Source organism: Cyanistes caeruleus, chromosome 4 (genome assembly GCF_971803275.1).
Source record: "Cyanistes caeruleus chromosome 4, bCyaCae1.hap1.1, whole genome shotgun sequence".
Lineage (NCBI taxonomy): Eukaryota > Metazoa > Chordata > Aves > Passeriformes > Paridae > Cyanistes > Cyanistes caeruleus.
In genome coordinates this window covers 53,683,247-53,707,192 of record NC_141704.1, presented here as the reverse complement: position 1 = coordinate 53,707,192, position 23,946 = coordinate 53,683,247, and the positions used below count along the sequence as shown (strand labels likewise).

Here is a 23,946-nt window from a genome sequence, read left to right as displayed (position 1 = left end):
TCTTCATGTCCAAAGCAGGAGACAGTTGAAAATGGTCAACTGTGTGTATATTGTGTGATTAAAGATTTTTAGAGACTTTGATTACATCTCAGTAAAGATCATGAGTGAGTGTAAAACTGCATATCTTCATTTTCCAGTGCCTACATTGCATTGATTAGCAATACCATTTGCAATGTTCCACACAAACTGATGCAGCTAAATTGACAGAAAGGACAAAACAACATTAGCTAGTGTCCTGCCGTATTCCACCAGACAAGCTTTTATATTCCTGATAATCAAAAGTTTAAAATATTTTAATAGAACTCTAGATTGTAATAAAATTTGAGAGCCAGACATAAGTAATTATGTCTTATATTTACGTTAAGTTGTCGAAAATGCTAATAAAACATATTTGTGGGTTTTCCCTTTAATGAGTCTAACAATAAAACAAAATAATTGCCGAAGTTTCCACTAGCTTTAAGGCCCTAAAAGAGAAGGTTCATCAGTGTCTTGATATCAAGCTTGTTTGTTGTGAATTATGGCCATTTTCTGCAATTAAATTTGGTTTGGTGGAAGAAATAGATTTGCAAGCCTGGTTTTATTAGTGTGACTAGATATTGTGGAACTAAAACAAGGAAATTCTTGCATACTGTCACAATTTGCATCCATATGGATCATAAACTCCTCTATGCATATTTCACTCATAGACTTCAAGTGGCATTATCTCATCACAGAGGGGGGAGAAAAGAATGCACTTAAATTTAGAAATTGTCCTCGTTACTGAATGTCAGATAAAGGCGAAGCCTTTAAATAGGAGTCTCCCTGATTTACTACCTTTAATGTGCACAGGAAGGGATGTGCAAAGCACATCATTAGTGTGACAGGGTGAAAGGGGCAACATGTTTCTTCTGTTACAATGGAAAGAGGATGAATCTGGCACAGCTCTGATGTCAGAACCTCCATCACCTTTCTCACAGATGATGTAGATTTTAATTGTACTCTAGGCTGATTCACATCACACCAGCTCCTACGTGACATTGAGATAGATGAAGCCATTTGTTGGCATTATCAGAGCCAGCTGTGTGCTTGGCTGCAGCTACAGTAGGCATTATATCTCATGCATAATCCTCTCATTGAGAGAGGATCACAAGCATCTGAACCATATGGCAAATAATTTTATTATGATCAAAAAAAGGACTCTTGAAGCTAGTTAAACAGAAGAGTCCTTGAAATTCAATCAGAGGAGGTTTTTATTTTCATGTAGCATTATCATCTTAAATTAATTTTTAGCTCTGCCATCATCTGTGAAATAGAGGAATGTTATTTTTCCCCAAAAGTAAGAAATTAATGTTGTGATTACAAGAAACAGCAAGCAGACTTGCATAGCTTGATTTTTTGATATTTGAAGAGTGCCTTGCAGATGTTAATGCCTTTTTTTCACTAATTACACACTTGCATCACTCAGAAGCCCAAACAAGAAGTCGGAAGTGCCTGAAATTAAAAAAGCAGGGGAAGAGGAGAGAATTGTGCACATTAAGCTATGGGAGTGCTGTGTTGATGTCTTAATGCCTCAGTTCCTGAGTGCTGTTACCATTTTCTAGGGATGAAAACATACAACCATAGTAAAAGCCCATAAGCCATTGCTCTTTAAATGATTAAAAAAAAAAAAAAAAAAAAAAAAAAAAAAAAAAAAAAAGGTGATAAGGAAGAAGAGAGAAGCTTCAGCTCTGCAAAGGTACTTCTGGGAAGCTGGGGGCAGGGGAGGGACCAGAATATGGGCATCAAAGACAACATCAGCCAAACTTTTTAGTCTAGGAATTCGTGATAACAACTCTCAGCAAGATGAGGGTATTGCTCAGGGGCCTGATCCTTTATACTTTTTGATATACAAGGAAAACCCTTGCTTATATCTTTGGACACCCTTGGGCATACCAGTGTCATACCAAGAGGCAGCTAGAGCAGGCATTGGCTCACTACAGGGGTCGGCGATGCTGGAGGATGCTGTGTTAGAGGGGAGGCAGTGTCTGCTGTTTCAGGGCTTGAAAGGCAGAAAGTGATAACACGAATCACACGGCATGTGAATAGACTGTGTGTGTGCTGGAAAAGATGTGTGCTATTGAGGACTTGGCCCTGGGGACATGAGCATTTCTGTGGGACACCTGGTAATAACATGCATGGCCTATCAGCAACTTTCATGCTGCAAACTTACAGAACATAAATAAAGGTTCACCAGAGCCAAATAGCAACAGCTGCCTTATCTGGAGGATACCTTTTTTATTTGGTACTTTATTGACAAATAATAAAGCCTTTAATTGGGCTGTGGGAGGAATATAGCCATGTAATTTACAGAACCTTTAATTTTCTAGTGCTGCATGCCTGGAACAGATTGTGGTTGTTATTGCAGCCTCCTGAGTTAAGCAGAGGTCCTGGCTGAACTGCTGAAATACTGTGAATTGTGCATCTTTATTCTCACATTTAGAAAGTGTCTATGTGTGCCTTGGGGGAAGAAGAGGAACAGGGAGAGGAACCCCTGTTTCTTCCTCAATAAAATGGTGATTAAGAATTTGTTGCTTCAGTTACTAAAATAAGCGCCAGTGAAAAAGCCTCAGCCAGGCTATTGCTCTGGTGGCTTTCCCTGCAATCCGCCCATCACTCTTAGCAGGATGGGAAGCAGAGCTGTGCTCGTGGAGCAGGCTAACAGGGAAGAATTGCCTTTGCTGCAGCAGCTGCTGAACTGAGACTTTCTGGATCATGAATGTATGTAAATATGTCCAACTGTTTGCCCTTCACACATCTTTGGCAAGTTTGGAGTAAAAAATACTGCAGTGCTCCATTAGTTTGCTTGCCTATTTCCACAGCAGATGCTGTTATGAGCACTGAGATGTGTTTCTAGGTGAGCCTCCCTGTCTGAAATAAGATAAAGGTTAGAGAGAGCCCAGAAAGCATCTTGAAATGAATATAAAGGAAACTTTGACAGTAAGGTATGCCCCAAAGTCCACTGCAAAGACACAGGGCTGTTAGCTCTTCAGTCCATTAAGAAAAGCAGAAAACAGTTGTCACTCCTGCATGTTTGTTCATTTCTCATTTCTCTCTCTCCAGCAGAGTAACAGCTATTTTGGAGAGTTTGTACAGGTTTAATTCCTGACTGTATCTGCTGAGTGACTAAAATGGCTGCATTTGGATGCCAAGCTATACTTCATAGGGATTTCACTGGCAATGAAGGTTATGTATAAATAATGGATGAAGAAGGGTGACAGGACCTGAACACTTGTGGCTTGACAGATTATCTTGTGATGTATTACAATTAGATATGCGTCAGTGTCACTTCATTTATTCAGCTAGTAAGGGTGTATAACTTAGATTTATTTGAAGGTGGATTTATTAAGAGCCTTAGTCATGTCCTCTCAAAGTTCAGAATTGATTTTTAAACACTCTTACCAGCTTTCTAAATCACTTTGCTCTTAAGAAGAATGTGATTTTTTTCTCATCTTTTTTAATTACTTGGGATTTTATTAGCACTTATAATAGAGGAGTTTGTTTATTTCTTAAAATAATTTACTTTGCTCAAGTTAAGTACTTGCAAGGTGAGAGACCACTTTGTGTATCAGCAGGTTAACAGATAAATTTGGCCTTTGGGAGGAAGTTGTCTGGGTTGTTTGTACAGGAAGCTGGTAGATAATAAACCCCAGCCACCATTAAATGATATTACCTAGAACTGGGGCATCTAGTGAACAGGAAATAAGATGAGAAAAGATTTGTATGCCTTTTTGCTATTTAAATGGGGGTAATGAAAAAGCCTGTTGTTGAAAGATGCGGAATAAAATGCTGCAGGAGATGTGAGAGATCAAATCTGACTTCGTTGCAAATGGAGCTTCTCAGACTGCCACGTTAAAGCAGAAAAGGGATTAGTGTTACAATCACTGTAACTTTCTAAACTACCATAATGTTTTGACCCTTTTTTTCTTCCAGATGCGTTTCTCTCTGTCATAAATGCAGTTACAGAACAATTTACAGCAAATACCAGCAGTGTGCTCAGCCTTTCTGGGCTCCTGTAGCCAGGACCTTTATTGTTTCCTTTGAAGTCATCATTTACAAAACAAACTGTATTTTTCTGGTTTTGAGTATTTCTTAGCAAAGGGGGTGGGTGTAGGACAGCAGGTGGCCACAGAACCCAACAGGAGCTACAATCGTCCAGATAATCAACACTGTCTCCCCCGCTGCCTCCCTCCCCAGCACATGCCAACCATCAAACGTGTTACTCATTTCATAGCAACCACCTCATTCTTCAGATAGGAACTTAACATGGTTTGGGGATAAATTACACCCGTAGCAAAGCTGATCCAAGCCAACAAGGTTTCAGAGCACTTGCTCTGTCTTGTAATAGCAGATGATAATTGATGGATGACCGGCGTGCAGGACCCTGACAGGCTGCTTGGCTGCCCTTTGCACTCTGCCAGTTCAAGCCTTACAAGTGTGAAATAGCCAATTACTGGAATACCTATTGAAAGTAATAGGCCAATGAGCAAATGGCTACTGTGGGATGTGGTGGTGTTGTAGGTGGAAGAACGCCAAGATAAAGTTCTGCTCTGAGCAGCTGCTCCCACCACAGCTTGATAATGCTATTGGATGGCCAGATGATGAGAGAAAGGTACTTCCCCATTTGAACTGCAAGTGTCCTGCCTTGTATTGACTTAAAGTTTATGATGCATGATACCGTCTTGTTACCCAGATCCTAATTTGCAGAAATAAATTCTCCTTTTAAAAGGTAGTTAAATAGGTAATAGGGATAGTCACGGCCATGGATTTTGTGAAAAAGCATTAAATACAATTTTTGCTTGGAATGAAAAGTCATATAGTGTGCAGAGTGTTAATATTTGCCAGCCATTTGCTATTGACAGAACAATTTATCTTGATAAAGGACAGTGAAAAATTCCAATCTATTCACTGGCATCACATTATCAGCAGTAATATATGACTGCATCTAAATATAAGGTTCAGATCTGATACAGCTGAGGAGTTTCTGGTAATTTTCCTGTAAATATATTGTGTACTGGACAATGAAAAAATGTCATTTTTGCCATGTAATTGGATGACCTATTTTTATGTGAGATTTAAAGTTTTACTGTGTTTAATGGAATAGACCATAATATTTCCTTTTTGGGTAACCTGTTTCTTTTTATAAGACTTTAGCAATATAATGGATATTACTAGATTTGACAGAGCAGAACTAGCAGACAAAGAAAGATAGAAGCTTAAGTATTAGTCTGGTGAAAGGAAGATTCTGTGACCACACAAAATTGTCACAGGGGGAAAAAATCTATCTGAAAATATTATCATGAAATTGTCTGCTGTCAGTCATTAGCTTAATATGGATAGTGTATTTTTTTTTTTTTTGCCAGGACAGGAATGCTTATGGGTAATTTTTAGGCATGTGCTTCTTAACTTTCTCAGCAAAAATATGTGATTCTTAATTTTAAATTGCATTAAGAACCTGTCTTATTTATTTCAAAATCTATTAGAAAAAAAAAAGTGGCAAGTAGCTTTGGAGGAAGAATTTCAAAAGTGTTTGGCAAATTTTTTTATCCTTGTTTCTGAATTGGACAGCAACCATTGTGTAAAGACCAGAAGTGTAAATGAAGCCAGCATCAGTGCTCTGTATAATCCGTGGGTTTTTTCATTTCCCAGTCACTTGTTTGGTGCTGAAAAGAGAAATGAAAAATGGCATTTTACTATTTTCCTTTGAATCTTCTATTAACAATTACCAAGTCCATTTTAGATGGAAAGAATAGAAGATTGATTCATTTGATACTAAACAGAGATCAGCCACAAAAATAAGATTATTGTTTAAATCAGGGCAAAGTTTACAAAAAAAAAAAAGAATGAGGTAAAGACACAGGCATTTTGATCATGATTGCTCTATTGCCTGTAAAAATGTGGTGGCTTTTACTTTATACTTAAAACTCTGAGGGGAAAACTATTATCTATTTCTATTTTCACATTTTGTTTTCTTCTGAGTGTATCTGATTATAAAATCCCTATGTGTGGTGTTCTGAGTGAGAAAGAGAGCCTCTCTGCTTATCTCCTGGAAGGACAGATACACACTTGTGAAGATTTCCATGAGAGGCATTCACACTGTCCTGAGACTTAAAAAAATGATTAGGCATGTGCTGGGCAAAGAAATAAAGTTTCTAATGATTGAAGCAGTGAAAAACCTCAGTAGGAAGCGAAAACTTCACTAGGAAGGCCAAATCTGAATAATTCATTTCCATTTTAAGGAATAAGATGGGTTCAGAAGTTTCTATTAAGTTTTCATTTGTGGACTTCTCTGCAAGGCTAAAGATTCTGTATGCTTTTAGCAGACTAGGGGCAGCTAGTCCTACCATGGTTCCTGGGAGAGTGGGAAAATGTAATTCTTTTCTCTTTTCTCTTTTTCTTCAATCAACAACTTTCTTCTAATATTTTACTTTCCAACTACTTGACTGCCCTGAGAGGAGAAACAGTCTGCTGTTATACCCCAAACCATTTGTCCTTCCCCAGTTACTGTGTCTGCTGAACATCGTTTTATTGAGCAAGGCTAGTATCCTCAAATTGGAGCAATCCTTCTGTCATTCCCTTGCCTTGTTAACTCCTCTCTGTTGTTCCTCTGAGAAGTTATGAAGAGGAGCAGAGGTGTCACACTCGCCTGACTATAGATCTGATGGTGAATAGAGGCTCACATTGGAGAGGTTGTCTACCCAGCCATGAGAGAAGGGCTTGCTTCTGTCCCTGGGGGCATCTTTTCCTCTGCAACTGATGTCCTGGCTCTCAGCAGGAAGAGCTGAGTGTTCTCTGGCAAACAGGGGGTTGGAGTGCACAGGGGGTTTAGGGGCCTTTGCTATATACCCTCCTGCTTCTCCATTTGTTAAATCTGTGTGTGAGTTCAGTGTCATTGTCAGGACATGCAAGGAAAGCAATAAAGGCTGCTCCACATTAGCTGTCCCATGTGGTGTTAAGAGCAGAGAGGGAAGATCTCAATAATTCCTCCAGCTGCTTGGGATCTTTTTCATTTGGGATCATATAATTAGCTTTTTTTCTTTTTTTTTTTTAGCTGTCTGACACAGGCATGAAAAATGGACTCTATATCCCTCAAATGAATTTCTGGGTATGACAAAACAGAGGTAGTTCCTTTTTTCCTGGTAAAACTCTCAGCTGCCATCAAAGAAAAGACTTTTATGTCTTTCAGAGAGTGAGTTCTGTAGGAAATTTTATCTGAGGAAATCATGAAGAACAGACAAATGCTACAGCCAGTGCTAAAGAAAAAAGTTGAAGAATTCCCTCAGAATTTTTGACTGGGGAATGATGGACACTGAAGCTATTAGACAGGGATAAATGTGGAATATCCCAAGCTGTGCATTTATGTTCCTTTAAAGACTAAGTCCTAAATTAATACTGGTAGTCATGTGCTGAATTTTCCTCTTATATTTATAGTGAATTTATAGTATTTATATTCTTCCCTTTCTTGGGTTTTTATTTATTTCATCCAACTTTGACTTGACTATGTCAATTTAATTGAAAAGATGAAAAAATCACAAAAGGTGGAAGCAGATATGTCATCATCATGTCCTTTTTCCTTCATCTTTCACCAAAAACTGTTCATTTATTTTTGTAACCTGTGAAACCGCAGTATTGCAGTGGAGTTTAGGCACAGTGATACGGGAGAACTTCCCAGTAGTTCTTACAGACACAACACTGGAGTTGCAAGGTGAAGGACGAGACTTCCCATTTTCAACACGTGAACTGATGACACACATATTCCACTTACTTTGTAGGTTATCCGTTGTGCATGTTCCATCTTATGCATGTTCCACCTGGTCTCTCAGCTTCCCCAGCCTGCTGTTTGTGTAGCAGCACACTGACATGTTAATGAGATGAAAACAGTTATGTGTGAAGAAGAATTATGCTGATGGTTGATGAACAAGCACACTCCAAGCTGTGGTAAAATGGTCACCTACTGCCGCTGCTGCTTAGCGCGTCATGTTTTACAGGAGCACAGCATGGGACAACTCTTTTTTCTGCCCCATAAAGGTGCTTCTTTGAAAGAAAGCCTGATCAGGGCAATAGGGTGTCTCCCAGGGCCAAGCTCACTCAGAGGCTGGGCCATGGTGGAGGCTATGAGGCAAGCTCTCTGCTGTAGGGCTGACACTGACTCACAGTCTTGCTGGAGAGTGCTCCGTCAGGACAGCATGTTTTCAAGGCATGTGTGTGTCACGTGTGGTTTGCCTCTTGTAGAGCTTATGAGGCCAGCATCGCTTGATTTCAAGCATCTGGTTTTAAGGCTCTAATATAGCCTTGGTCAAAGGCAGTTCAGCAAGGATATCATACAGTCACATAATTATTTAGATTGGAAAAGACCTCTAAGATCATTGAGTTCAACCATTAACCCAGCACTACCAAGCCCACCACTCCACCACTAAACCATGTCCCAAAGTGCCACATCTACACACCTTTTAAATACCTCCAGGGTTTCTGAACTCAGCAGCCTGTTCCAGTGCTTGATCACCCTTTTAATGAAGAGTTTTTTTCCTGATATCCAGTCTAAACCTCCCCTGATACCTCACCAGCTTGAGGCCATTTCCTCTTGTCCTGTCACTTCACCTGGGAAGGCAGACTGACTCTCACCTTGCTACAACCTCATTTCAGGTAGTTGTAGAGAGTGGTAAGGTTTCCCCTCCTTTTCTTAAGGCTTGACAGCCCCAGCTCCCTCAGTGGCTCCTAAGAGGATTTGTGAGAGTCCAAGTATGAGTGCAGGAGGCTTTACTTGGCTTGACCAGAGATCAGGCACTCGCTAGGGCACGTGGCTGCCTTTGCTGCTGAGGAGGAAAACAACCATACCAGCAGACTCTTTTGTGTCTGTTCTGTCTGCAGCCTGAAGAGCCTTTGTGACTTTGGGAGAAAGCAAGTCGCTTTCTGATATAGAAACAAATCGAAATTGGGATGCTTACAACACTGATTGGGATTGCTCTTCTCTTTCAGTGATCCATCTAATAAGCTCAATAATAAAGGATGTTCATGATTTTTGGCTTTGGGGCAATATTCTATTCAAACCTACTTTAGCTGCCTGGTAGGCTGGCTTAAACAAAATTACAAAACACAAGACACTGAACAAAAATAATCCCTGAAATTTTTAATTGCTTTATGGTAATTAATAATATCATGTTGAAATTCATTTCCATTTTTAGAAGTGGATTTCTTGTGCTGAGATAATTTTCAGCTACTGTTTATTGGTTGGTGGAAAACATTTAATAGAAAAAGGAGAAATAATTTGGGATGATCAGCTACTGCTAAATTTCTGCCTGCCTTCATTTTTTTTTTAAGCTACCAAGCACTTAGGAAGGAATATAATCAGAGGGGAAAAAGAGGTACGTGAAAAACCTGTGAATGCTTGTGAACTTTACAATCTCATTTCAGATACTATGTAATGAGGTACTTGAGTACATGAGTAACAAAGTAGTAGAGATATTTGCATGGAGAATATAAGGATTTAGTTCTAGCTAAATAATAAGCTACCTAAATGTCTTGATTGATTTAAACATGTGAAGATTGAGGAAAAAAAAAGAAAACTATATCTATATCTTGCCTTTCACCCCGGTGCCTTACAATCTTCCTTCCAGTCTATGTGGGTGGACTGATCACTCTCAAGCTACTGCACTGTAGCTGTTACAGGAGTTTTGGGTTTAGTATTTTAAGAGGACAAAGGAAGGTCACCTCCATTAAAAAATCAGAAGCAAGTTTTCAGTTTCTGAAACTGAAAGATATTGGTTTATTAGAAAAGAAATGAATGTTGTTATGATGTGAATGTGCACCAGTCAATCACTAACAGTGACAAACATGGGTTTTTGCACTCCTATATACAAAACATGCCAAATTTGCTGATTTCACTGACTTCATTTGCAGCACTCATTTTTAACATCAGTGTCAGAAGCATCTCACTCACTTTTTTGCATTTGGCTTCTTCTCTCAACCACAATTAATTTTACCATAGCTTCTTTTGCTCTCATTTACTCTGCATTTTGCCTGTAATTTTCATTTCAATGTTACCTTGCATGTATGCTTGTTTTTTCCCCACTTCATGGTACTTTGAACTTTCCCCAATGTAGTTCTGCCTGCTTTGACATTTAAAGGGAGTTTCATTCTTTTTCCCAACACAAATAAAGATGCCACTTTAAAAAAAGTGGCTAAAACCCCAAAGTACTTACCATACTTATTATATTTCTTACTTTCCTTACTTTTCATGTCTTTTTGTCCTCATCCAGTTTTTTCACTGCATGATGTTCAGACCAATTTCAACATCTTCCAAGCCTTTATGCTGGCACATCATCAAATCCTGTGATGAGGCTCCCTTAAATAAGCAAGTATGACAAAACAATAAAGCATTATGCTGTATATAGAATTAGAGCAGGTGTTCATCAGCTGTGCCTTGACTGACAAGCTGCTGTATCTTTGAATAGAATGTCTGTCTCCACTTACAAATATTTGTTAATTTCTAATTAAATTCATTGCAAACATTCACAGGATGATACAGTTTTATTTTTTGTGTGCATTCAGATACGTATCACCCCTTACTTCAGTACTTGGCAACTTCTTTTGTTTTGTTTTGTTGGCAACATCTTTAAAGAAAAAAAGATGCTCATTTATGTGCTTTTACAAAGAAAAATGAAACGTGACAGAAATGCTGCCTTTTGCATGTGATGAAATACTTTTCCAGTTAGGTAAAGCAGTGTTTTCATAAAAAGTCTGTCTAAACGTGACAATTAACTTCATAATTTTTTTTTCACACAAAAAAAAGTTTGGAGTTTTTTAAGTATCTCTAGATGAAAGAAAGCTGGTTCAGTAGCCTGAACCTCAAAGTGGCTTTTGAAAAGAGGTCTCTGAAAGAGGTAATGCCAACAAGTAGCTGACTGTGCTGTTAATGGGGTTGGTTTGACTACCTTTGGGGCTGAAGTGACCTTTTTGGAAACTTTCAAGCAAATACATGAGTGTCTCATCTAACCCCAGCACTATGTTATAATTACCCTTACCCTTAGAACTTGCTGGAAACAAGAAATCTTTCACATCTTGCCTGAGCAAGAAAGATGGTTCAAGAACTAATATAGACATTGGTGGTTTAGTTCCTTCTGCAATCAAAGGGAGAAGATAGGGTTGAAGTAGGGGCTGGACAAGAAGAAAAATTAATCTGTTGAGTGGTTAATTGGGACTTGTCTTTTAACAGAGTCCTTCATTTGAAAGAGCTGGGCATGGCAGATCATTAAAGTAGAAGGTATCGGATAATCAAAGTATCGAGAAGGTATTGAATAATAAAGAATTAAAAAAGATTGAAGAAATCAAATAATTCAGCAGTTTGCACATCAATTACAGAACAGGGGCAGTAAATGTGGAATAAATGAGTGACATTAAAAGCCTTCTTCATGGTCCAAAGTTAATTTGAATAATGTTAATTTACAGTTGACAAATTGTGTCCTTTTAGCTTTGGTAATCCAACCATTCATTAAACTGTAAAAGCAATGGCAATTAAGTATTACTGTCCAGCAGTGTTACTATGGTTAGTTACAGCAGGAATAGGTGTGAAATAACTTGCCTTACAATGTTAGAGAGAATGTAAATGTTTGCTCTTCTAGGGAGGAAGGCGGGAGAGGTGTGATGTTGCCATGTGGTCCTTGCCAACTGGAGCATATTTTTTTTTTTATTTTGCCTACAGAGTCATTTTTCAGGGAAGTGAGAAAGGACCTTGGGGGCCAGGGGAGCAGTGTGTGTGCTCTGTCTTCTGCTTGCTGCTGACTGGAGCAAAGCAAAGCTGCCAGTGGTGCTGATATCCTTTCATCCCTCCAGTGCCAAAGGGTGAGGGAAGCCAGGAGCCCTCTCTGGACATCCTGTCTAGGTCTTCATTCAGCCAGCACTAAATAGAGGTCAGAAACAAAGACTGAGTGATGTTTGCTTCCCTTCCTCATGCTCCTGACCCAAATTATGTTGGCATCTGACATGTGGAGGTGTGGTCTTGACCAGGTGTCCCACCCTGCTTTTCTTACATGAGCAATGGTGTCATCTCTTGCCCACTGCCTCTTGCAGTCATGTCACTCTGCATTCCTTGCAAATTCCATCTCCCTTGTGAAAATGAGGTATTGGGAGCAGTCATGGAGTGAAACCTCCGGCATCCTGAGGAACGGGGAGGTGAAGGGAAGGATCTGCAGACAGATGTCCCCTGTCCTGGCAGACAAATGTGAGCTTTTTGAAGAAGTGTCTGTGTAAAGATGCTGCTGGCCAAGTGGCAAGCATGCATTGTCAGAGATGGAAATGCTGCTATGGGTCTTCTCAACAAAATACTTGGGCTGAGGACTGTGGTGTTTGACATAGCACTGAATCTGAGCCATAAAATTCACTTTTTTTCAGGTACTCAAAAGCACAGTGTTCCTGTGGTGAATAGTGTCTTCCTCATTGTCAGCTTTCTGAGGATTATCAGGTCAGGGCTTGGCTGAGTGCACAAGGAGTCCCATGCCTGAGCACATCTCACATCCTTCACATGCTTTGGCCTCTCTTCTGGCCACTATGGCTGTGGGGAACAGGCATTTATTTTGTTATCAGTGAGTGTACCAGCTGGGATGACCATCCTCCTGCTTATTTAAGAAGACTTGTTTTCTGAGTTCCCTTTTTTGACCCCAAGTATGATTCCATAAATAGAAATAAAATTCTGATGTCAGCCTGGGTAGTAAAGAAAGTTTTGTAGTGGGCATTTATGTCTTCCCCTAGGAATTACCCATGGGCTTCATGAGCAGTTTAAAGTGACAGGAATCAGTATTTTAATTTCCATCCCTTTTATGCCAGCACAGAAGCCCCTGTCTCTCATTAAAATTCAGTGCTTGCCTTCTGCATATTTCTTAGACCCCCACCTGTTATGTCACCCAGACTTCTGATAGAGACTTATTTGGATAATGTCTGCAAGCAAAGAATTTTCCCCGAAAAGGTGGAAGATGGAGACACTCTGTCAGGACCTGACAGGTGTAAATTTCTTAATGTATGAGAAGTATATGAAAATACAAATCATCACTGAGAGCCAGCCTAAAGCAGACTGAGAAGCTGTCATAAGCAATTTTCAAAAAGTATGAGTTATTTGGTTCTCTTCCAGAAGGAACAACTCCACAGGCATAAATTTGTGAATGGTACTTGACAATTTTAACAATTCTTCCTCTCTCAGCCCTGAGCATGTGACAGAGATGTGATAGGGACTGCGTGCTCCCCTCTCTTCCCCAGCTGTGGAGGAGCTGCCATGATATTCACGGGGATGAATCCTGCTTTCCTGAATGTGAGTCATTTTTCCTTTTGCTTCCTCCTGAGGCAAATTTCAAGAAGCTGATTAATCTGACAGTTAGGCCATGCTGGAGCTTATTATTTGCCAAAAGAAGTGTCATAGCTTCTCTTATTTTCCATTTACCGAGAGCAGTGGTGGGAAAAAAAATAGCAGATGCCTTGTGACAGACACCTTAGCTGTTTTGTATGCTCCTTGGTTTTGTAGATTCCTACTTTGGGCATGTGTTGATCATTGCTAACTGGATGGGCCTATGCACTGGTGTATGGAAATGGACTTTAGGAAGCGTTGTGCATGACTGGCAAATCAGTTGTAATTGAATAAATGTCAAGGTCAAAACAAACAAGTGATGAAGATGAGAAAGCCCTGGAGTGGTATCTGTTTCAAATCATATTAAAGGCTGTTCAGTAGTAAAGTGCTTCAGGGGACTATGTGAAATTAAAGAGCAATGAAGATGCTGCACAGTTTTAAAACAGAAGAATCAGTTTCCTCAACTGAAATTGAAAACTAGTACTTAGGAAATATCCTGCTTGAGGTGGCAAAGTTCATTTCTCTCTTGCAGGTGGACTAGGGCGGATGGAGTTAGAGATTTCTGACAGGTAGGAGGGCATGTGGCATGGCCCTGCTCAGCACTTTGCTCTGGGGTGCAGTGGAGTGCCACCGTAGCCTTGAGCGTGACCTGCATACAGACAGCACCATATCATGGTGATCACGGACATGTATCTAACACTGAAAACTTGATACAACATTATATGTAAATACGATCCAGGATCCTAAAGAAGTCCTATGCAAGGATCTAGATTATTTTAGTTTACATCTTTGTGAAGCTTGCAAGTAAATAGGCTACAGGAAACATCCAAAAATTTTCTCTGATTCTTTTACAAGCTCATTAATTTTGACTTATTATGGAGGCTGCCTTTAAACTAGAAGTGCAGATGAATATAGAAATGCACAATGAGGAGTCCAACAAACTCCCTTTGTCCATGTGATTTGCTTTGAATAAAGTTTCATATGCATTATGTCACTAAGTGCAGACTGTGTATTTTTCAATGTAAAATCTAAATACTGAATCATTGCTGAGAGGGGGCAAGAGCAAATGATATTTGTTTCAGGTAAAATATCAATTGTCATTTTAAAGTATTGGAATGTTGTTTACTAGGTTACCACTGTATTTTTTAAGCAGCTAATTTTTGTGGTCTGATACCAAAGTTATTGAGATGCTGGGACATGTTTAAAGTTCAGGAGGAACTGGTCATGTACTTCAGAAACTTAAAGTATGTTTCTGAACTTTAAAGAGCCTAAACATCTTGAAAAGATTGTCTTCCTAGTACCCAGAGAGGTTTTGGGTTTTTTCTTACCTCCATTCTCTAGGTTTTGTTTGTGTTTTTGTTTTTGTTTTTGTTTTTGTTTTTGTTTTTTTGTTTTTTTTCATTCTGGAGAAGATCAGCTACTAAAAAACACAATTCCAAAATAAAATTACTTAACTATGAATAATATCAGCCAAGTAATGTCTCAGAGGTGGTTGATGTTAAGAGTAAACCATGCTGTGGCCTTGGGGACTTTTACAGACCTAGTAGAAGAGTTACTTTTTTGCAATGTTGGCAATTATGTGAAAATACTTGTCTGCTTCAGTTGAACTAAATTAATAATAAATCTGGTTTCTTGAGGTAGTGAAATGACTGGTTCAATCTTGACTTAATTGTTTTTAATTTATTTTTCTGAAGCCAGAAATCATTAATCATTTTGGTACCTGTGTCCATATGAGAAAATGAGATGAGTTTTCAGGCATGCAATAATGTGGCTTAAGGATTTTGTTTGACATTATTTTTTATCTTTACACAAAATGTTGAAAGTGAAATGTCATCACTCAATTTCTGTGTGGTTTTCAAGGACAGGTGAGGTGCCACAGGAGTAGAATACATTGGCTGTTATGAAAGACTTGAATGGTTTTAAGTGATACTGAGAAATGCAAATTCTTACACAACCGCATAGTTACCCAGAATATAAGAAATAAAACAGGAGTAGATTTTAAGGTCTTTTTGCTTTTTTCAGTCCTGTGTCCTGATGCACTGAATGCCACTGTCCTGGGGTGCCTTCTGAACCAGCTGTGTAACTCCTTGTCCATTCATGAAGGACTAGCAGGGCTTGTTATTCTAGTGCAGCATTTTCCACTTGCACATTGTAATGAGTTTAGTTTCAAAAATGTACCTGATGACACATATAAACTTGATTTTAAAAATCTTCATGTGACCATCCCTCTGTGGCATTGTAGGATGGTGATGGGGAGCTGCTCAGGAGAGCAAGGATTTGTGAGGCTTGTCTCTCTTCTTTCATAGTGATATTTGGCCCTTGTTAGTCAAAGGCTACTTGTTGAAAGTGTGATATGGAGAACAGATTGCCAGGTCTTAATAGCTGAGATATTATTGTTGTCATTCAAAGTAGTTTATATTTTCGAAATTAGCTGTAAACTGCTGCACCTATCTTGTTCCTGTTTTCAGATATTTTTATGCCTAATCTGGTCACAAAGGAAAGCTCAGTTTGTTTTTCAAATGAGTGAAAATGACAGCTGATCTTTTGAAAGTAATTTCTACCACTGTAACAAGCCAGAATCAAAATGGCTAATCAGTTATAAGCCAGTCCTCATTAACTCGCACTAAATTATTTTCATTTGGCAGATAAAATAGTCACTTTTCCACCCTTAATTAGAATTTGGTCTAATAGGATTGACAAGTCAATCTGGGGGGAAAATGCCCTTCTTAATCGCTTTTAAAACAGAGTAGTTTTTTTAACAGCAGATTGTTATTTATGTTATAGGAAAATTCTGCCTCATGAGCAAATGTATTCTTTTTGTTTTTAAAGCTTGCTGGGATTGCCCATAGCAAAATAAGGTTAACTAGAGTTATCTTTAAACAACTGTGTTTATACAGGATTGCACTGTACTAAGGCTGTAACCAGGATTTTAAAATTGAAGTGTTTGAGGGAAGTTGCCTTTCACTTTCTTCATTCACTTTTCAGAGTCATAATCAAATGTAATAAGTTCAACTGACTTTCAGTGAAGCAAAAGAGGGGGGATATTCCTTAGCACCAGTTTTCCTGACTTAGCAATGTGATTTTTTTCAACTTAAGAGCTTCAGGAACACACTAAATCTCTCTTTTGAAAACCATTCTCTGTACATTTTTTCTCCACTAACTTGGCCAAGCACTATCAAATTACTATTTTCTTTCACATCCTTGAAAATCTTACTTCTAAAATCTTAGCCAAATGGGGATAATTGGTGTGTATCCAGACAGCTCCAGTAACATACTTTCTTCTTCCTTTGGCCCACGAATGCCCCAAAATTTCTCATCTTGACAGAAGCAACATGCTGCCTTCTACATGAATTCAAAGGGCAGATAGTAGAGTATATAAGTATTTGGAGCAGTTTTCCATCAGGATATCCTGATGAGCAGCTTGCCAGTTCTCTTCAGCAAAAAATGCTGGAGCTGATCTCCTGCTTTCTGGGACACTATGAGCTGCTTGCACTGATTTAAGGATACTAGATAGGTCGATTTGCTTTGTTAAGTTTCATTTCAGTGCTGTACTCTCTTATACTGCTTTTGTAGCATAAATCAATAAAGCAACAATTGTTACCCTGGAAATCCCACAAATAAGAAAGTTTGACTCTTCTGTTTTGGCAAACAGTGTATAAGGGCAGTACAAAACTCAAAATTAATGCCCTTGTCATCCCACTCCCCTTCCAAAATACTGGTCTTTTTTTTAAAGGGACTTGCTTCTACCTTGAAGTCTTTCAGATACTTTTTTTGTTATATGAAAATTCATATGAGATAAGGAACTCTCAATAAGAATTGGAAGATTTATGAAAGAGTTGTCTCCTTACGATAAGGTGGAGAACTCCTATCTTGTTCCTAGAACAAGTTCAGTGGAATCAATGACAGTTTATGTTTCTCTCTATATCTTCTCTTCATCACCATACATCAACCTCAAAGCAGCCAAAGCTTTTTCGAATCTCATTCAGGAGAACATATGCAGTCCCCAAGTCCAAATCCAATCCAGCCTCTTTGCTGACACTCCCAACAGTGCTATTGTAAAAGGTGGTGTGTTTCACTAATGCAAACACCTGCCCAGTAAGAACTAGCCTGAAACTGTCAGCTTGTTTCAGGCAGAACATTAAACAGCTGTCTGGTTGTGGTAAAGTTTAGTCACCACCAGCTGAGGCTGAAGTCAAATTTATGACCTGCAGGTGAGGGACTTTGTATCCATTACTTGTGCCTTGAACCATCTAGTTATTTAAATGTCTTCAGAAGGGATGTCTTTTGACAATTTAGTTAAAAAGAGAAGGGGAAAGGATTTTACAAAAAAAACTTGCCATTTTTTAACCTGTTGATAATTACATGCATTTAGTACTACTTTTGTATTTGCATGAGAACTTTGAGTAAATCCAGATGACATCAATTATGTCTATGGTATCCAGGCAGGTCCTCAGAGTTATATCACAGTGGAACTCAAATGCAATGCATATTATGCCATTGGATGCATCCTTTTCATCTCAGTCTTCACATATTTGAATGTCTCTCTCTGTTTAAAAAGAAGAGTATATTGACATAGTGTCTTTGTTTTATATAGATCCTGAATCTGCAATTTTGTAGCAGCTTTCCAGTCCCTACAGGGCATTTAACTTAGATTTGACAGAAGCCACAGAATGGTTTTGTAATGGATATTATCTGTGCTCTTGGTCCCTGGAATGCCTTTTAGATGGGCTAATATCAGCAAAATTTTAGTGGGTAGTCAGGGAATTATATAGAAAACATGTAATTGGACTTCATGAGAAATTGTTGACTAATACCCTTCTGATGGTACCTTGGAATCATCTATGGCTGAGTAATCTCTGTAAAGTGATTTGCATCACAGCCGAGTTAGCGTCAAGGGTATAGTTTGGACAGAAGGCACATTTTAGAAATTAGGATCTCCATTTTTTTTTTTTTACATGTGAAAATACATTACATATGCTCCCTGTTTTTCTCAGGGACTATCACAGGGCCCTAAAACATTTACAGCTTTGCTTATGCTAGAAGGAGGGTATGAAAGGAGACAAAATATGACAGTGGGGGCTGATGGCAGCATGAAGCTGCAGCTTTCCATGTGCTTTCAGTGCTTTGTTTATTGCTTTGTGCAGCACAGCCTAGATGAGGCTCATCAAGAGCCAGCTCTAATTGAAGCTCTCCTATAAAAGTGCTGCTATGAGCAGATGTGGCTGTACCAGGAATATTTTTTTTAATGCACTCACAAGTATTTTAAGACCTAAAATATTTCCAGACAGAAACAAGATAGTTGGCACAGGCTGAACATTTAAGCTTCATCACAGACACATATCCCAGTTTTCTCACTCCATAACTAGTCCTCAGTTTCTCCTGGGAATCTGATCAGTACCTGCCCCCATTAATGCTGTATGCTTTAAGAGGTTTTAGTTGTACTTTTCCATCTTGACAGAAACCACACCTTTTGGGATAGATTTTTATTTGAGATAGGAAGAAAAAACCCTGTCATTTATTAAGGATATCAGGAAATATCTAGGCACATTTTTAACTTATACTTTCCCAATGGAGCCTACTTCCAGCTTTCCCAGGTGTACTTTTCCAAGTTCTGCCAAGGTAACTTGATGCTTAGTGAAAATGTAAGTAGATTTCATAAATCTTTTCCTATCCACCTATCTCAACTCGAGCGATGGCAGCTGAGATGCTGCTCATCTCCACCCAGCATGGGAAGAAAGCGCAGCAAAATTTATGATGGACTGAGACAGAGTGGAAAAGGGTGGTAACTGTGTGTGGTGAAGAGTAGTTACCAACCTAGGCAGCAAAACCCACGTGAACCTTTCTGGCTGAGGCTTTGTGGTAGTTTGCTGCAACCAGCCAGAGCTTTTCATGCCATTCTTCAGTAATTCCCTCTCCTGTCATTGTCATTCTGGAAAACAGACTTAAATTAGTGAATTAAAAGGTCGGTGAGCCCATTTAACTGAAATAACCTGTTATTGCATGTAAATTTGGATTTGTAAAACAGCTATTTTTTGGGAATCAGAAGCTCAAAAGAGAGGCATTTTCTGAAATCATCCAAAAGTTTGAGATAGAAATATGATATATAGATATAAATATGAGAGCACTTGGAGAAGGTGGGCAGCTGGGTTTTATTTTAAAGCATTCAGACATTGTCCTGCTAGTAGAAAAAGGACTTAAAAAAAACTCAAGCAAACAAAGAGTCATGGCTGGCAGGTATAGAAATTATTTAACTTTTGGCTGTGCAAGGCAATGGCTGATTTGTGAGCATGATTCCTCCTAGGCTTTCAGTTGTGTGTCCTGATGCAGAACTTTTGTTGCCAGTGGATTCGGGACTGTCAGACTTAATACTTCATCTTAGGAGAATAGACATGATCTCAGGCAAAAGTGCAATGTCCCATCATGGGCAGGGTGTTCTGGAGGACAAAAGGCTGGCAGCAATGCCATACCTTGGCTGGTGTTGGAGCAGCCAACTGGAGGCACAGGCTGGGGAAGCATTAAGGAGTTGCTGGATAAAACCAGGGAGGATAAGGTAGGAAGCAAGGAGCTCTTTTGTAGCTGAATTCTGAGGAAACACTTCTTTGTCATAAGCGCTGTCAAACAGCCTCGTTGTCACGGCAACATTGGCTGGATAACCCATTTGGGAAAATACTTGTAGGACCTAACATTCTATCATCTGTCATTCAATAATTTCATGTTCATAATAACTGGGAAATCAATGGCCATCCTCGGAGACAGTTTGCTGAAAGGGTGAGTGCTCCACGGCCAGCGCAGTCCAGGCTGCTCTCAGCTCACCGGGAGGCTCGCGCTGGCCGTGGAGCGTGGGGCTCATGTGGACCTGCTCAGAGACTGAGGTTTGTGATCTAATTAAACTCTGCTGTTGACACCCATAAGAGAGAGGAGAAAATGGCAGATAAAGCAGTTCAAGTGGTGTGAGGAAACAAAGGTTTAGGTGGAATTAGCTTTTCATATTTTAAAATACCACGGAAAACTATGTACTCAAGTTATCACATGGCCAGTGTCAACAAATTCTGTAACTTAAAGGCATTTTTTTCTTATCTTGGCTTTCTAATTAAACTGCTTATCATCATAAAGGCTGTGTTACCTTTATGTTACGTATTGAATATAAAGCAATCACTGAACAGTAATTAAAATTCTTAAACACGCACCCATTGACTTTACATACAATTAGTTTGCAGCAGTGTGCCATTCATTAATAACACAAATTTTCAGAACTGAGACCTTGGTTGGCTTTGCAGGGAAAGATGTGTTTAGTAATTATTTTGGCAGTGTTTATCTGTTTTGAAAAAATGTGCTAATATGTATCTCTGGAAAGTAATTCTGGAAATAAAAAAAAATATCTTAAATTGAAGCTTAGGGAGAGAGGGTAAGTCCTTGCTGATAGGAGTATTACAGACATGAATAAAAGGTAATTCTTATCACTCCATTAACAGTATTTGAAGGATTCTCATTCTCATAATTCACAACAGGAGTTTCCTTTTCCTTTTAAAAATTCTTTTGGAGCAGAAAGATAAGGTGGCTCTTTTCCAGCTGACTGTTTCAGCACGTCTGTGGTTCAGTTAGCACACAGCGCAGGACAGATGCATGCAGGGCCACGGCCGGAGCTTTGGGTAGTTTGTGCTGGGGAATGTGGTGAATAATCAGGTCAATTTTTATGGGTGTCTGCAAAAAGCACATGCTTTTTGAAGGGAGATATGTGGTTCATTTTGGAAATGTTGTACTTGGTAATTATGTGAAGTGATACCTTAGGTATTAGTGTGGGAAATGAGAAGGAAAACCATCCTTCTTGTTTTGCACCCAGAGGTCGAACTGTGAGTACTCAGGGTGGTGACTCCAAACTCTTCATTATTTGATGCCCTACTATGGTTTCTTGAGGTAAGCACTTGCTCCCAGCTTTTGAGGACTTGTTTGATTACAGCACATTCAGTTACAGGCTCACTGTGTGTTCTCCGTGAAAACATTTCCAGTTGCTCAAGTCATCAGAAATACCTGCAGGTCCTAATCCTCAGGCTCTGAGTTGTGCTAGTTAAGTCTCTAAAATCATCCATTTGCTGTTTAAGTTTAGATTGGCTTGTACTCCAGTGATATGTCAGGTTTAGAAAAAATTTCCTGGAATAAATCTGTTTGGGAGAAGAGGCCTGTTTCTTTCATGTTCTCCAGTGTACTGGGTTCAGAGAAGAAGAGAGAGGTTCAGGAGGTTGCTGGTCACTACAAATCTGTTGAAAAACTCAGAACTCAGTTTTAGCAGAGAAGGAGGCAAGATTTCATTGTGAGGGACCTGATGAAGAAGGAATCCCTGAAGGAAACCGATTTATTAAGATATAGGAATGAGATCCCACAAGTCTGACATAAGAAAAAAAGAGAATATTTATGCCCAGGTTAAAGAGCTTCATAAAGCGCAGAAGAAAGAAGCAAGGGGAAGAATGATACATTCTTCTTTTTTAAGAAAACAAGTAAAGATGAGTTAAAAAAAAAAAAAAAAGTTAAGAAAGTTAAGGTACAGGCTGTGGAAGCAGGGACAATGATAGGAAAGAGTGACAGATAAGCTTTTTAATGTCTGGGTCTCTGTTGGTGAAGGTGAGCACCTTAAATAGGAAGTGATTAAAAATATATTATCTCAGCAAAACTGCTCAATATTGAAATATTCAATCAACAGCTGGCAGGATTGACAATAGCCAAGCTGTGATGGGGTTCAACCTTTCTTTGACTTCATATGGAAAAACAATCTAGTCTGTATTGAGAAGGCATTAAAGGAGTCAGCAAAAGCCCCACCATTGAATAGAAATGAGACACTGCCCTTGAGAAAAGTACATCCACACAGCAGGCTAAGAGTAAGAGCAGATGGCTGGAGAGGAAACAAGTAGGTGCTTGAAGTGGTAGAAGTAACTTTTCACACCAGGTTCAAATAGGAATCCCTCTAGACATCAATTTTTATATAAGTATTCTTCTCCCCCATGTGGCAGGATGATGAAGCCTTACTTCTTTGTGAGCATCGGCTGGGTACCTCCAGTGTGGGCACTGCCAGGGCAGTGCTCCCACTGCCTCAGCCATTACCTCCCTTCACACCTGGGCATTTGACATGGGAAAAGCTGGCTTGTGTGGACAAATGAACATGTTCTTCTGAGTAACTAGCTGGCAGCTTTTATTCAGATTATTAAAATAATGTAGGGAAGCATCAGGAAAATTAATTTATTTGCTTTTCTGAAAGGAATTGGCAGCTCCCTTGACTCCCTATGGGGATTCTCATATTTACTTTGTTTAGACTTAAAGGAGAGTGTTAGAGATATGGATGCCTATAATATTTATTGGTTAGGTCTTGTGCTTTCCCCCAGCATTTGTCAGTTACTGCTATTTTCTGTCACCCTCTGGAAGATGGAAAGGAAAAGAATTTCAAGAGTGCCAAGGGAATACGAACTGTGACTGCCTCTTCCATACTTAATGTGAGTGGATAAATACACAACATCAGTTTCCAGTGCTGGCACTCACATTGGCTGTGCAAGTCCTCCTTCCCATTCCTCCTTCCCCTCCTCTCCTAATAGAAGAGGAAAGCCAGGAGGAAGTTGTAACAAGACATTCCCTGTGTGTTGCAAAGGATAAATATTGCCCCCCCCGGTGCTGCTTTGATGAATCTGTGTTTAGTCAGAGGTTAGATGAGTAAAGCTTTCACTGGAGAGTGTGAAATAGCATTGATCAGACTGACTTCTGAAGCAGGGTGAAAGACAAAAAGAATCAATTAAACCTGTGGCCCTGGTATCCTGGTTTATTTTGCTCTCTCCTCTCCTCTCCTCTCCTCTCCTCTCCTCTCCTCTCCTCTCCTCTCCTCTCCTCTCCTCTCCTCTCCTCTCCTCTCCTCTCCTCTCCTCTCCTCTCCTCTCCTCTCCTCTCCCTCTCCCTCTCCCTCTCCCTCTCCCTCTCCCTCTCCCTCTCCCTCTCCCTCTCCCTCTCCCTCTCCCTCTCCCTCTCCCTCTCCCTCTCCCTCTCCCTCTCCCTCTCCCTCTCCCTCTCCCTCTCCCTCTCCCTCTCCCTCGGAAGGAGCAGGACATGATGAACAAAATCAAATTGAAAATGAATTTATGTGGGGAGTAGGAAAAAGGAAATATGGAGCAGAATATGCAAAATTAAAATTTCACCATACAGTAAAGGAAGGAAAGGGAAAAGTGTGATAAAATTGCGTAGGTTTGTGTTGCAGGCTGGAAGCTGATATGAATTTTATATGTGTTCATTGCAGCTTATTGTAGGAGCTCCCCTCAAAGAGTTTGTCATTCAAGGTCAGATTTAATATTGTACTGGTTTTGTTTCTTTGCAATGTATATAAAAATCTCAAAATGGTTTTGTTATCCCAAACAGCTCATTAGATGCCATCCTCTGGTGTGTGTGCCATCACCTGCCTGGTGCTGGGCAGCTGCCTCACTATGGGGTTTCCTGGTGTTTTTTACAGCGCTGCTAAATTTTGAAAATTATTTCTCATATTTCAGTGTCACATGTTGCTAGATTTGTTCATTATAAAATTATCACATTATAAAATGGGGATAGCTTTACCTGATTTTATGAGGTACTTTGAT

At 39.5% G+C, this 23,946-nt stretch overlaps 1 protein-coding gene and 1 long non-coding RNA gene across 3 annotated transcripts in view; one reads left to right on the top strand and one right to left on the bottom strand.

Moving 5' to 3' along the window:
- The window catches only part of PDZRN4 (PDZ domain containing ring finger 4), a 231,971-nt gene that overhangs the window by 98,758 nt on the left and 109,267 nt on the right, over window positions 1–23,946 (top strand). The gene's annotated exons all lie outside the window — the stretch shown is intronic.
- Window positions 5,516–10,317, bottom strand: LOC111931985 (uncharacterized). Its single transcript, XR_002865868.2, has 3 exons — window positions 10,245–10,317; window positions 7,781–7,870; window positions 5,516–5,678 (listed from the first exon to the last, which is right to left on the bottom strand). It is a non-coding gene; the product is annotated as an uncharacterized LOC111931985 (long non-coding RNA).